The sequence below is a fragment of the Corythoichthys intestinalis genome, chromosome 6, assembly GCF_030265065.1.
Source record: "Corythoichthys intestinalis isolate RoL2023-P3 chromosome 6, ASM3026506v1, whole genome shotgun sequence".
In the NCBI taxonomy this organism is placed as follows: domain Eukaryota; kingdom Metazoa; phylum Chordata; class Actinopteri; order Syngnathiformes; family Syngnathidae; genus Corythoichthys; species Corythoichthys intestinalis.
The window spans coordinates 16,558,910-16,573,362 of NC_080400.1; positions in this window are offsets into that span (position 1 = coordinate 16,558,910).

A 14,453-nucleotide genomic window follows, 5' to 3' on the forward strand; every position below is an offset into this window, starting at 1 on the left:
AGAGTCCCTTTTCATTCAGATGCCGACGGATAGTACGGGTTGATACCGTTGTACCCTCAGACTGCAGGACAGCTTTAACTTGTTTGGATGTTAGTCATCTAGAGAGGTTAGCCACAGTGCCATGGGCTTTACACCTATTGATGACACTGCGCACGATAGACATAGGAACAGTCAGGTCTTTGGAGATGGACTCGTAGCCTTGAGATTGGCCATGTTTACTCACAATTTTGCTTCTCAAGTCCCCAGACAGTTCTTTAGTCTTCTTTCTTTTCTCCATGCTCAATGTGGTTCACATAACGATACAGGACAGAGGTTGAGTTTACTTTAATCCATTTTAACTGGCTGCAAGTGTAATTTAGTTATTGCCACCACCTTTTATGTGTCACAGGTAAGTAACAGGTGCTGTTAATTACAAAAATTAGAGAAGCATCACATGGTTTTTCAAAGGGTGACAATACTTTTGTCTGGCCTATTTTTGGAGTTTTGTGTAAAATGATAATGATTTAATTTTTTTTTCATTAAATTTTGTGGTTTTTTTCATTGCAGGCAAATAAATGAAGATATTACTACCAAATCATTGGTATTTTCTGGGAGAAATTGAGCATTATCTGACAGAAATGCAGGGGGGGGGCAATACTTTTGGCCAGCAGTGTATGGTACAGCATTTTTGCCTTATTTGTATCTCAAAACGAAAGATGCTTGATCGAATTGTGTTGTTCACTGTTCATTTAAAACTGTTCTTAAACTCATGTTGTTTATACAGTGCCTTGCAAAAGTATTCGGCCCCCTTGAATCTTGCAACCTTTCGCCACATTTCAGGCTTCAAACATAAAGATATGAATTTTTTTTTTTTTTGTCAAGAATCAACAACAAGTGGGACACAATCGTGAAGTGGAACAACATTTATTGGATAATTTAAACTTTTTTAACAAATAAAAAACTGAAAAGTGGGGTGTGCAATATTATTCGGCCCCTTTACTTTCAGTGCAGCAAACTCACTCCAGAAGTTCAGTGAGGATCTCTGAATGATCCAATGTTGTCCTAAATGACCAATGATGATAAATAGAATCCACCTGTGTGTAATCATGCCACCTGTGTGTAATCATGTCTCCGTATAAATGCACCTGCTCTGTGATAGTCTCAGGGTTCTGTTTAAAGTGCAGAAAGCATTATGAAAACCAAGGAACACACCAGGCAGGTCTGAGATACTGTTGTGGAGACGTTTAAAGCCGGATTTGGATACAAAAAGATTTCCCAAGCTTTAAACATCTCAAGGAGCACTGTGCAAGCCATCATATTGAAATGGAAGGAGCATCAGACCACTGCAAATCTACCAAGACCTGGCCGTCCTTCCAAACTTTCTTCTCAAACAAGGAGAAAACTGATCAGAGATGCAGCCAAGAGGCCCATGATCACTCCGGATGAACTGCAGAGATCTACAGCTGAGGTGGGAGAGTCTGTCCATAGGACAACAATCAGTCGTACACTGCACAAATCTGGCCTTTATGGAAGAGTGGCAAGAAGAAAGCCATTTCTCAAAGATATCCATAAAAAGTCTCATTTAAAGTTTGCCACAAGCCACCTGGGAGACACACCAAACATGTGGAAGAAGGTGCTCTGGTCAGATGAAACCAAAATTGAACTTTTTGGCCACAATGCAAAACGATATGTTTGGCGTAAAAGCAACACAGCTCATCACCCTGAACACACCATCCCGACTGTCAAACATGGTGGTGGCAGCATCATGGTTTGGGCCTGCTTTTCTTCAGCAGGGACAGGGAAGATGGTTAAAATTGACGGGAAGATGGATGCAGCCAAATACAGGAACATTCTGGAAGAAAACCTGTTGGTATCTGCACAAGACCTGAGACTGGGACGGAGATTTATCTTCCAACAGGACAATGATCCAAAACATAAAGCCAAATCTACAATGGAATGGTTCAAAAATAAATGTATCCAGGTGTTAGAATGGCCAAGTCAAAGTCCAGACCTGAATCCAATCGAGAATCTGTGGAAAGAGCTGAAGACTGCTGTTCACAAACACTCTCCGTCCAACCTCACTGAGCTCGAGCTGTTTTGCAAGGAAGAATGGGCAAGAATGTCAGTCTCTCGATATGCAAAACTGATAGAAACATACCCCAAGCGACTTGCAGCTGTAATTGGAGCAAAAGGTGGCGCTACAAAGTATTAACGCAAGGGGGCCGAATAATATTGCACGCCCCACTTTTCAGTTTTTTATTTGTTAAAAAAGTTTAAATGATCCAATAAATTTTGTTCCACTTCACGATTGTGTCCCACTTGTTGTTGATTCTTGACAAAAAATTAAAATTTTATATCTTTATGTTTGAAGCCTGAAATGTGGCGAAAGGTTCAAGGGGGCCGAATACTTTTGCAAGGCACTGTATATTACTTGTTTTGGACCCTCGCGTTCTTCACTCATCAGTTAATACTTGAACTTATACAATGAGGAAAAAATGTTTGCATGCAATTTATGCTGGGCAGACAATTTGTTCAATATTAAATTTAATGAGCAAATTGTCAATTAAAAAAAAACAGTTGACAATCAGTGGTTTCTCTTGTATACAATGACTTCAGGGTAAAACAAACCTAATCTACAATCGTAATAATGAAGTTGATATTTAAATGAATATTTATTTTTAAAAAAAATCAAAGTAAAATATACAATACAATAAAACCATGAGTAAATAATACTCAATTTTAATTGGTATTAAATGATATAATCTGTGGCAAAAGGTTAAATAGATCTTCTTTTAGTATATTATTGTTGATGAATTTAGGTAATATTCACGAAGTAAAATTGGGTAAACTTTACACTATCAAACTGATTGTAAATTGGTACCTCAATTTTATTGAGTAAATTCTATAGGTTGTTTTTTCTGGTATAGAATGATCATTTTTCTGCGACTCTTCTGTCTGATGACATCACTAACAGGATTATCAGACTTAATTGAATCATTACACGTTGTCCCCTTGATCCGCCCAGGATTTGCTTGATGCCAGGTGCGTGTGCGTGCCCCCCTCCCCTTCCTGTTGTATCCTAAACACCCCCCTCCCCGGCCGACGACCTCCCGCATGAGCTTCATTCCACCACCATTGAGGCAGCTGCCATTCACATGCACACGCACCGTCTTGTGTATTCCACGTGCATGCGCATGCATGACGTCATTATTCTAAAATCCATGCCAAACGTTCATTTGGGATTACCAATCCCCTGTCAGGCGATGAGTTCAATAATATTCAAGAGTTACACACACACACAAAATCTCAAGTAAAGAAAAGGCTTTGGTCTCTCTCAAATTTGCGAGCCTAAAAAGTTTCCTCTCGCCAAGGTGTTAAAGGGAGGCGACAGCCACGGGAAATAACGACTTTCAAGCCGCCTCCTCTGCTTGATCCCTGGGGCCACAAACTGACGGACAGTCTCCCACAACAACCTCATGTTCAACATGTCGGAAGAACCGGAGTTGCTTTTAAAAAGAGCTTTTTGTACATTGACCACACAATCATTTAAAACACTCAAACTAAAAACTTTCCTTCTGTTCAAACGGTTTTAATGTTATTTCACAAATGACTGCCATTGACGGCGATAGACGTCTAATTGATTTTGACAGGGCGGAGCTGCAGTGACCGAGCAATTATTATTATTATTAATATAATGCAGTGCTTCTCAATTATTTTCTGTAATGCCCCCCCCCAGGAAGACGTAAACGTTCCGCCGCCCCCAACGCTCTGCCGCCATTGTAAATATACTAGTATCATTAGTATACAAAATTCTTATTATTATAAGTACACCTCTGCATAACAGAGTGTTCTTTTTAATATTAAAGAAAAAGGTAACATGAATCAACTTACAAAAGTGTAAAAAAATAAAATTAAATTAAAAAATTAAAAAATACATCCATTCTGTAAAAATATACTCAAGATACATTTTTGGACCGTTTGATAGTGAAAAAACTAAACTTTATTAAAATCAATAAATAATAATGAATTCAAATTGATTAGCAACATTAACTCACGAGGACAATATGCCAAAAAAATTACCCTCCAAAAACAAAAAATAATAGAACAAAAACCACAATGTCATTGAACAGAGACAGTTTATATTTTTGCTGCAGGCAGTATCAGCTCCTTTCCTACGGTGTGGAGTTATTTTTCACTGAGCAACTTTGGTATGCCACCTCATTAGATTCTGACAGTGCTTGCTGGTTTACTGATGTAACACTGACAAAGCGGGAGGATTGTTGGCAATATTTGGCATGTTTTTGCTGAAAAAAAAAAAAAAAAAATCCTGCTGTCGGCTGCAAACATTTTTAGACAAAGTAAACAGACCGACCTTTCCTCATCTCCTGCTGTACTAAAAGTCAAAAGTCAAATGCTAGATATGCTTCGTCATATTTCCTTGTCTCAGCTTTTCATATCTCCAGTGTTCTCTGCTGCGTTCTCGTTTGGTTAAAAAATATTGCGCACACTCTGAAAAAGAGATCGGCACTGCCACCCACTGAGTGGATGTGCAATTACACTTTATTCTAGTACGGTAAAAAAGCATGTTCCCCAAGGTCACATCATAAGCGGATTTTAAGGGGGGGGGCAGGGGGGCCAGGACCCCCTGGTGGCCGAAAAGTGTCACTGCATCTAATTGACTTTCCTATATTTACCGTATATACAAGTTGTAAAGCAATAAAACTGCAACAAATGAATGAAATAGACAAAAAACAAAAATTTATAATGGGTCGAAATTATTTTTCAAGCACCTGAGACAGTCATTTGATTTGCATATAATTTTAAAAAGATATATGTATATTAGAAAATATATATTTTTTAAAATGATCCTTTTATTTGATTGAAAATATATATATTTTTTTTGATTGAAGCAACTTTTTGGGGGATTGAATGATTTAGACACAAATGTCCCAATCATAATATGGCCCAAACACAAAAAGGATTAATTCAATCAAAGAAAACTTTTTCAATGAAAAATTAAGTGTTCAAATGCAAATTTTTCAATCTCAAATATTTTATCGCATTCAAAAACTTTATTCTATGATTAAAAATGTTCTTTTTTTTTAATTGAAGTGATTTTTCTTTTTGAAAATCTATATATATTTTTTAAGCAACTTATTTTTTGATTGAATAATAAAGAGAAAAAAATCCTAGCCAAAATGTGGCCCAAACACAAATCAACATTACTTCAATCAAAAAGTTGCTTCAATGAAAAAAAACTTGACTTCAATCATAAATAAATAATATAAGAATGAATCAAAAAAAAAAAATAGCTTTCACATGCATTTTTTTTTTTTTTAATTCAAATTTATTTTTGCAGTCAAACACATTTTTTTTAATTGATTTTTTTTTTTTTTTTTTTTTGGTTGAAAATAAATATTTTGATTGGAGCAACTTTTTTTGATGGAATAATAAGACCAAAATCTACCTCCATATGCCTCCACCCAGGGGATACAATTTTTGACTGGGGCAACTACATTGGCAGGACACCGGCGGGCGTACCAAATTCTATGGATGACGATCTTGGCGAAAAGTATTGCCTTAGCAGCCTGATTTAGAATTCCCCTCAAGAATGATGCTAAACAAAAAACGCTCATTGTAAACTTATTATTTTAAATATTCTTGTAAGTTAATTTTATTGCTGAAACTGTGTTTTGAGGTCATCAACATATTGTGTCTCCCCTGTCCCAAAAGTCAAACTCCGCCTATGGTCACATGCTCCACCCACAGCATCGCTCTGCGCTCTCCTGGGGTGGCCCGCCCCACTATTTGAGAAGTACAGCTATAATGTAATGTAATGTCATGTAATATAATAATTAGGGGCACTCGGGCCTCATGCGAAAACTTGTGGGCGTAAGGACCACAGGGGAAAAGTTAAAAAGAGCATCAAACAAGTGGCGCTCAATCTCAGCTTTGAGAAGCCCGTGATCAGGTGCGGCAGTGGAGGACGCCAGAACTATTGCGTGTGTTGGTCGGATGACTTTTAAATGTCATACACGGTGGATGGTAATATTTTCTTTATATATATTGATTGATAATTGAAGTTATTATTACCGTTACTGTCATTAAATTATTTCTTATAAATGATTTAGCTTCCAGGCACCTGTACAAGGGCGTAGATTTGCATAGGGACGGTAGGGACATAACACTACCAACTTTTCAGGATGCTCAAATTATCCCCACCAACTTTTAAGCAACCTTATTTGCATTATATAATGACTTCAGTTGTATAGGTCCTTTAGATTGTCTTCGTATATGTTGTAAGGATAGAATTGATCCTACCATTATTAAGTGAATTACAGTACTTTCATTATGTACAGACGTACACTGTCCCCTTTACTCGCTGAATGTGCACTGTAAAAATTAACCTATAGAATTTACCCAATAAAGTTGAGGTAACAATTTGCATCTACTTTTTTAGGGTAGATTTAATTCCATATCCTGAGTATAAAGTAATTGAAATAAAAAGCTATGAAATACTTGAAGAAATTGGGTAAAATTTACCTAATGTGTATGTATATATTCAACACATACCTACTCAATAAAATTGGGTAAAATTACCAAATATTTATGTGTATATTCAACAGATACTTACTGAATGAAATTGGGTAAAATTTATCTCCATTGCTAGTAGGTAATACCTGATAATTCATTCATTCATTCATTTTCCATGCCGCTTTTCCTCACGAGGGTCGCGGAGGTGCTGGAGCCTATCCCAGCCAACTACGGGCAGTAGGCAGGGGACACCCTGAACTGGTTGCCAGCCAATCGCAGGGCACAAGGAGACATACAACCATTCACGCACACACTCATACCTACGGACAATTTAGAGTGTTCAATCAGCCTACCATGCATGTTTTTGGGATGTGGGAGGAAACCGGAGTTCCCGGAGGAAACCCACGCAGGCACAGGGAGAACATGCAAACTCATCACAGGAAGGCCGAAGCCCGGGATTGAACCCTTGATCTCAGAACTGTGAGGCAGATGTGCTAACCACTAAGCCACTGTGCCGCCATACCTGATAATTGATGTTGATTTATAAGATTTATAAGATAATATTACTATATAAATCTTACCAACCCTCTCATTAACAGAGGGGTGTCCTAAAAACTAGCACGGACGTACACGAATGGGACCACTTCAGAACCATTTTGCAATAAATGAGGGGCTTAGAGGAACGTCATCACTCGATATTAATATCTGAACCCCACGCCCCCAATTCACTGCAAAACTGACACGAATTTGTGTTTTAATCGTGCTAGTTGTTAAGACAACCCTCTGTTATTGAGAGGGTTGGTACGCTCCATTAGCCGCGAGAGCTAAGCTAAGGAAACTAATATCTCAATAAAAACCATAATACTGTATCTAAAAAACCGTTGTAGCACAAACGATTTACATCATTTTCATTAAAAAAATGCGTCTGGTGTTACAATTGGGAATTGTGCTATTTTTTTCTAGTTGAAATGGTTTTGGACATTGCATTTTGCCTGACACCTATCGACCACAGTTCTTTGGGGTATATGTTACCCTATTTTTCCATGTGATAGTTGTTGTTAACGAAGAGGTAGTATGTGTGAAATTTACCCATTATTTTATAATTCCTTGGGTGACAAGGAAGATTAGGCAAATTTTATACAGTTTGGATAGATTATATTTACCACTCTCCAAAATCGCTTTTTTCAGTGTGCCAGTCCCTTTTTTCCCCTTTTCCCCCCCCGACAGAAATAAAACATGCCGCCTCCCCCGCCCTTCAAAGGCGAGGGATATGATTATTTTTTCCCGCCAGCAGCAGCCGCTGTAAGTAATGTAAAAAGACGTCAGTGTTGTGGAGGTGGGGAACACTCCACTAATTTTGCTACTGCTACAGTGCTTCAAGTCAATTTTACTCACTCAGATTTCTTGACATAAGAAAAACAGCTAGCTGAAAAAGCTTCACAGACTTATTTTAAGCAAAAAGTTTGTATATTTAATCTTAAAAGAAAAACTTGTTTGTCAGAAATTTTCTTAATTCAAGAATACTGTTCAAAACATTTGAAAGAATGTTTTTCTTGTCTTAGTTTAAAAAATGACTAACTTTTATATGTATGGGCCAAGGGTGTAGGTTTGCACAGGGACGGTAGGGACATATCACTACCAACTTTTCAGGATGCTCAAATTGTTCCCACCAACCTTTAAGCAATCTTATTTGCATTATATAATGACTTCAGGTATACAGGTAATTTATACTGGATTCCTATATGTTGTAAGGGTAGAATTGACCCTACCATTATGAGGTGAATTATTTTCATTATGTTCAGACTTACATTTACCCCTTTTCGCTTGCTGAATGCGCCGGTCGATTTTTTTCCCCCTCTCAAACGCACGTTTGATTAGCTGCTGACTTGACCAGCCCCGACAAACACATGCACGCTCACACTCACACAGCCCCGACAGAAATACATGTCGACATGCTGCCTCCTCCTCCCCCTTCGAAGAGGAGGGATATTAGAAGTTTTTTTTCAGCCAGCAGCAGCCACTGTATGTAATTTAAAAAGACACCAATGGAGCTGAGAAACACACCACTAATTTTGCTACTGAAAGTCCGAACTGTATCAGAGTTAACAAAACATTAAACTGTGTGAACTTGCTAACCTGCAAAACTCAAGGAGGAAGCTGCTTAGAGAGAAGTAGAGATGTCTCGATCGATCGGGATGTCGATCGATCGGGTCCGATCACGTCATTTTCAAAGTATCGGAATCGCCCCAAAAATATCGGACGTGCCTTTTTAATTTTTTTTTTTTTTTTAATCGCGTTAACGGCGGTAATAACATTAAAATATTTAATTGCGGTAATAACATTAAAATATTTAACACAATTAACGCATGCGCTGCACTACCCACCCATGCATTGTCGCGTTCAATCTATAATGGCACCGATTGACATATTCATAGAGCTATAAGGCAAAAGTAAAATGAGTAGGGAGATTTTGGCAGCCTTTGAAGACTTGTTTTATTTGGCTAAAGCTTTACAATCTCTCTCTCTTACAATTAGAAATATCGTGGGAAGCAATGTGGGGAAGATAAGTAGTAGTTGATCTTTATCTTAACACCCTATGTTATTCCACAACGCAGAGAAGATATATCCATTGGTACCACAACGCACAATCATGGTTGCACTTCCCATCATGCATTTGGGCAGAAGTTAAATGGCTGCAGTATCATTTACTGAAAGCTCAACAAATACACTAGATGGCAGTATTTAGTCACAATATACAAAGTCACATTTATCCTTTAAGAATTACAAGTTTTTCTATCCGTGGATCCCTCTCACAGAAAGAATGTTAATAATGTAATACCATTTTGAGGATTTATTGTCATAATAAACAAATACAGTACTAATGTACTGTATGTTGAATGTATATATTCGTAAAAGTTTTATTCATTTTTTTCTTAATGCATTGCCAAAATGTATATGATCGGGAAAAATTATCGGGACTGATTGGAATTGAAAGGGGGGCAAAAAAAAAAGCAATTGGATCGGGAAATATTGGGATCGGCAGATACTCAAACTAGAACGATCGGGATCGGATCGGGAGCAAAAAAACATGATCGGAACAACCCTAGAGAGAAGTGTCCTGCTGTTTGTGTTTTCTACTGTTAAGGTTAATTAAACTGTGAAAAATGTAGTGAACTCTGCTGGAAACTATGGCGCCAGAAAAACGTTAGCAAGAAGCTGCTTGCAGAGAGAAGGGTGCTGCATAACTTCATGTTTCTCACACAACACAACAAACCACATAATCATAATTAACTAAGTACATTTTTAAGAAAATGTAGCGTTGCGATCGACTGGTTGATCGTGATCGATGTAATGAGCACCCCTGATTTAGCATATCAATTAAATAGGTTCATTTTCGCGAGAAATGTAGCCCTGCCCGCCGTTCACCCAATCTGTTTGGTCTTATTAATGTTCCATCCCAAGCTAAAAGTGTACATGGAGATTGTTCTGTTATATCGTCCCTACCAGTGTTGAGACCAAACCTACGCGCATGGTCTGGGCTCAATACGAGCAAATATTAATATTTACCTAAAGTACCGTATTGGCCCGAATATAAGACGGTGTTTTTGCATTGAAATAAGACTGAAAAAGAGGGGGTCGTCTTATATTCGGGGTCTAGACGTTATACCCATTCACGACGCTGGATGGCGCCAGATATCATTGAAGCCATGTTCTGTCATAACAGATCTCAGCTACTCTCAAGTTTAACCAGTTTGGATTATTTTATTGCAATGTTTTTCCTTATTCAGATTTGTTTCAAGACTACAGTTACAGTTAGACTTCTCTCAAGTTCAACCAGTTTGGATTATTTTATTGCAATGTTTTTCCTTATTCAGATTTGTTTCAAGACTACAGTTACAGTTAGACTTCACTTTGATGTTTAATGCAGTTTTTGCTATTGTGTTGTTTTATCACAATAGATTGGTTTATTTACATTTCAAAAACCAGAAACCATTCATTTACGAATGTGATTGCACTTTAGTTTACATATTTAAATGTTCAGATATTAAGATTTGAATGAGGCAAAATAACATGCTTTTTCTCTCAGATATATTGTTATAATCATTTGTTTTGGATGTACTGTAATTTCTTTTGGTATAAAAATTAATTTGGTGTTCAAAAAGTCTTTTTTCAAACTTGAGTCTTGAAAAAGAGGGGGTCGTCTTATAATCAGGGCCGCCTTATATTCGGGCCAATACGGTAAGTGGAAGAATCTGACACATTAATATGTTAACTAGCATTTAACACTAAAAAAAAGATGGAGAAAATTATTTGACTAGATTCAACAAAAAATATCAGATTAAGACGTTATAAATTTGCAGTGTGAAAGTTAGTATAAGTCAATACAGATTTATTTTGTATTAATCATTTAGCCTATCAATTAATTTGCTTCATATTGGTGAGAAATGTAGCCCTGACCCATAAGCGGATTTTAAGGGGGGGCCAGCCCCCCCGGTGGCCGAAAAGTGTCATTGCATGTAATTGACTTTCCTATATTTATATAAAAGTTGTAAAGAAATAAAACTGCAACAAAAATGAATGAAATTAACAAACATTTTTTATAATGGGTCGAAATTATTTTTCGAGCACTTTAGACAGTCATTTGCTTTGCATATAATTTAAAAAATATATAGAGAGAGAAAAAGTATTTTTTAAAATGATTTTTTTCTTTGATTGAATTTTTTTTTTTTTTTTTTTTTTTTTTTTATTGAAGCAACGTTTTTGGGGATTTAATGATTTAGACACAAATGTCCGAATCATAATATGGCCCAAACACAAAAAGGATTGCTTCAATCAAAGAAAACTTTTGGGGATTTAATGATTTAGACACAAATGTCCTAATCATAATATGGCCCAAACACAAAAAGGATTGCTTCAATCAAAGAAAACTTTTTCAATGAAAAATTAAGTGTTCAAATGCAAATTTTTCAATCTCAAATATTTTTTCGCATTCAAAAACTTTTTTCTATGATTGAAATGTTTCTTTTTTTGATCAAAGTGATTTTTCTTTTTGAAAAGCTATAATTTTTTAGGCAACTTATTTTTTGATTAAATAATAGAGAGAAAGATATCCTTGCCAAAATGTGGCCCAAACACAAAGCGACATTACTTCAATCAAAAAGTTCCTTCAATCAGATAAAACTTGACTTCAATCACACACACACACAAAAAAAAAATCATCCAAGAAAAATAGCATTCACATGCATTTTGTGAGTTTTTTGAGTTTCAAATTTATTTATTTTTCTTTTTTTGGTTGAAAATATATATTTTGATTTAAGCCACTTTTTTAAAAAATTGAATAATAAAGATGCAAATCTACCTCCATATGGCTCCGCCCAGGGGATACAATTTTTGACTGGGGTAACTACATTGGCACGACACCGGCGGGCGTACCAAATTCAATGGATGACGATCTTGGCGAAAAGTATTGCCTAACCAGCCTGATTTAGAAATTCCCATCAAGAATGATGGGAAACAAAAAACGCTCATTGTCAACTCTTGTAAGTTAATTTTATTGCTGACACTGCGTTTTGGGGTCGTCGACATGTTTTGCCCCCCCCCCCCCCGCCCCCCGCCCCAAAAATCAAACTCCGCCTATGTGGCCTGACCCCAATTCACCAAATATGTTCGGTCTTATTAATGTTCCGTCCCCAGCAAAAAGTGTACATGCAGGTTATGCTGTTATATCGTCCCTACCAGTATTAACCCTTAAAGACCTGCAACATGAAGCACTTATCAGAGAATCCCAAAATTTGAAAAATAAGGTCTTAATGAAATCTTTTTTTTTTTCTTTTTCCAAATTTGTAAAAAGAAATGTCAAAATTAATATGTGTAATAAGCGCTCTATCTATAACCCTAGGTAAATCCTGTTTTTTTTTTTTTTCTCGTGAAACCTGCAGATGCACGTGTTGACTTGCGTCAATCTTTTTTTTTTTTTTTTTCAAAAAGATATGTCAAAATTCTGAATTACTCTCAAAATCATGAAATTTTGGAGGTATCAAATATGATACATTTGGCCATAAAAGGTTAAGACCAAATCTACGCCCTTGCCCGTCTAAGGGAAAGCGTGCGTCTTAAAAGTGCTTTTCTTATGTTGTTGAAGCAGTGTACTTTAATTGTGTGTGCATGGATTAATGTATGCTGTCTAATGTTTTAGCACTCCCCGCGTGGTGTGTCACTGCCCCCCCCTCCAAAAAATAGTGTTTTATGGGTTCAGTTTTTTTTTTTTTTTTTTTACTTATTTATAACGGGATCGTGCAATAAGCATGCGTGGCTGGCGTGTGCGTTTTTTAGCCAGAGTGGCTTTTAATAGTGCTTTTTATTTATTTTATTTTTTTTCAAACTGGTGTGTTAAATTGGCCTCTGCGTTTTAAAATTGTTTGTGTTTTTACACCAACCTCGCCAGTTTAAATTCCCTACACGATTACTTCCCCGTCCTTTTCTTTTTATTTTTTATTCAAAATAAATACTTTGTTTTTATCCAGTCCAATATCCACATGTTCAGTTTATTTGGAACGAGGCTGCATTAATGAGATTTTATTGTTTATGTTGGTGTGCCATTTTTGGCCACTAGATTTATATTAATATTACATTTCCAAACGCTTAAAATGTGTTTTCAAATGGAAAAAAGTAAAAACGGTATATTATTCGTTTTCAATTTTTTTTTTTTTTTGGATGTTCATGAATGTTTATTTAGCTATATTTTTCGCTATTATTATTATTTTTTAAAATAGCTATTAATGTTATTTCATGATTGATCGCAATAGAGGTCCAGTCGACGTGGACAGAGGAGCTGGCAGTGATGTCACATTATTATTATAATAATTATTACTATGCCTACAATGTATGTACATTTTAAAATAAAATAAAAATAAATAAATATAGGGATAACAGTAAGTTTTTCATTCTAATTGTTTTATTTAAAAAAATTTATACAAATTTAAATTGGTTGAATTAAAGAACGTATTCTCTTATGAATATGTATTCATAAAATATTTATACATTTAATTGTAGCTTTTAAATTGACGTCTATTGCCGTCCGGAGCGCTGAAACATGATACAATGCCAAGATGGATTTGATGTTTGTCGCTGTCAATAGCAGTGAATGAGGGAATGGCGTTTGAAAGAAGTGATGGGATTATTGTGGGTCCTGCCCATAAACGGATTTTAAGGGGGGGCCAGGACCCCCTGGTGGCCGAAAAGTGTTATTGCATATAATTGACTTTACTATATTTATATAAAAGTTGTAAAGCAATAAAACTGCAACAAATGAATTAAATGAACAATTTTTTTTTTTTTTTTTACAATGGCTCGAAATTATTTTTCGAGCACTTTAGACAGTCATTTGCTTTGCATATAATTTTTAATATATATATATATATATATATATATATATATATATATATATATATATATATGTTAGAAAAAAAATTAAACGATTTTTTTTCTTTGAAAATATATATATATTTTGATTGAAGCAACTTTTTGGGGGGATTGAATGATTTAGACACAAATGTCCTAATCCAGGGGTGTCCAAACTTTTTGCAAAGGGGGCCAGATTGGGTGTGGCAAAAATGTGGGGGGCCGCCCTTGGCTCACGTCCTTTACGTAGAACAATATACAGTATTAAGCAAATTTTAGCAAGCCATTCTGTGTGTCACATTCGCTTTATTATTATTTTATAATTAATAATTTCAACAATCTCGCAATTTGCCTTTGTGGCGTTCTCTCTCGACTCTCGGGCTCTTTCGAAATACTGCTGCTGTGAAATTAAACTAGCTTCAAGTTGCTTCAATTTCTCGCTGCCTATCTTCCCTATAATCTTGTCGTACATGTCAGCGTGTCTTGTTTGGTAGTATCGCCTCACATTGAACTCAACAGCGACTGTCTCTTTGCAAATA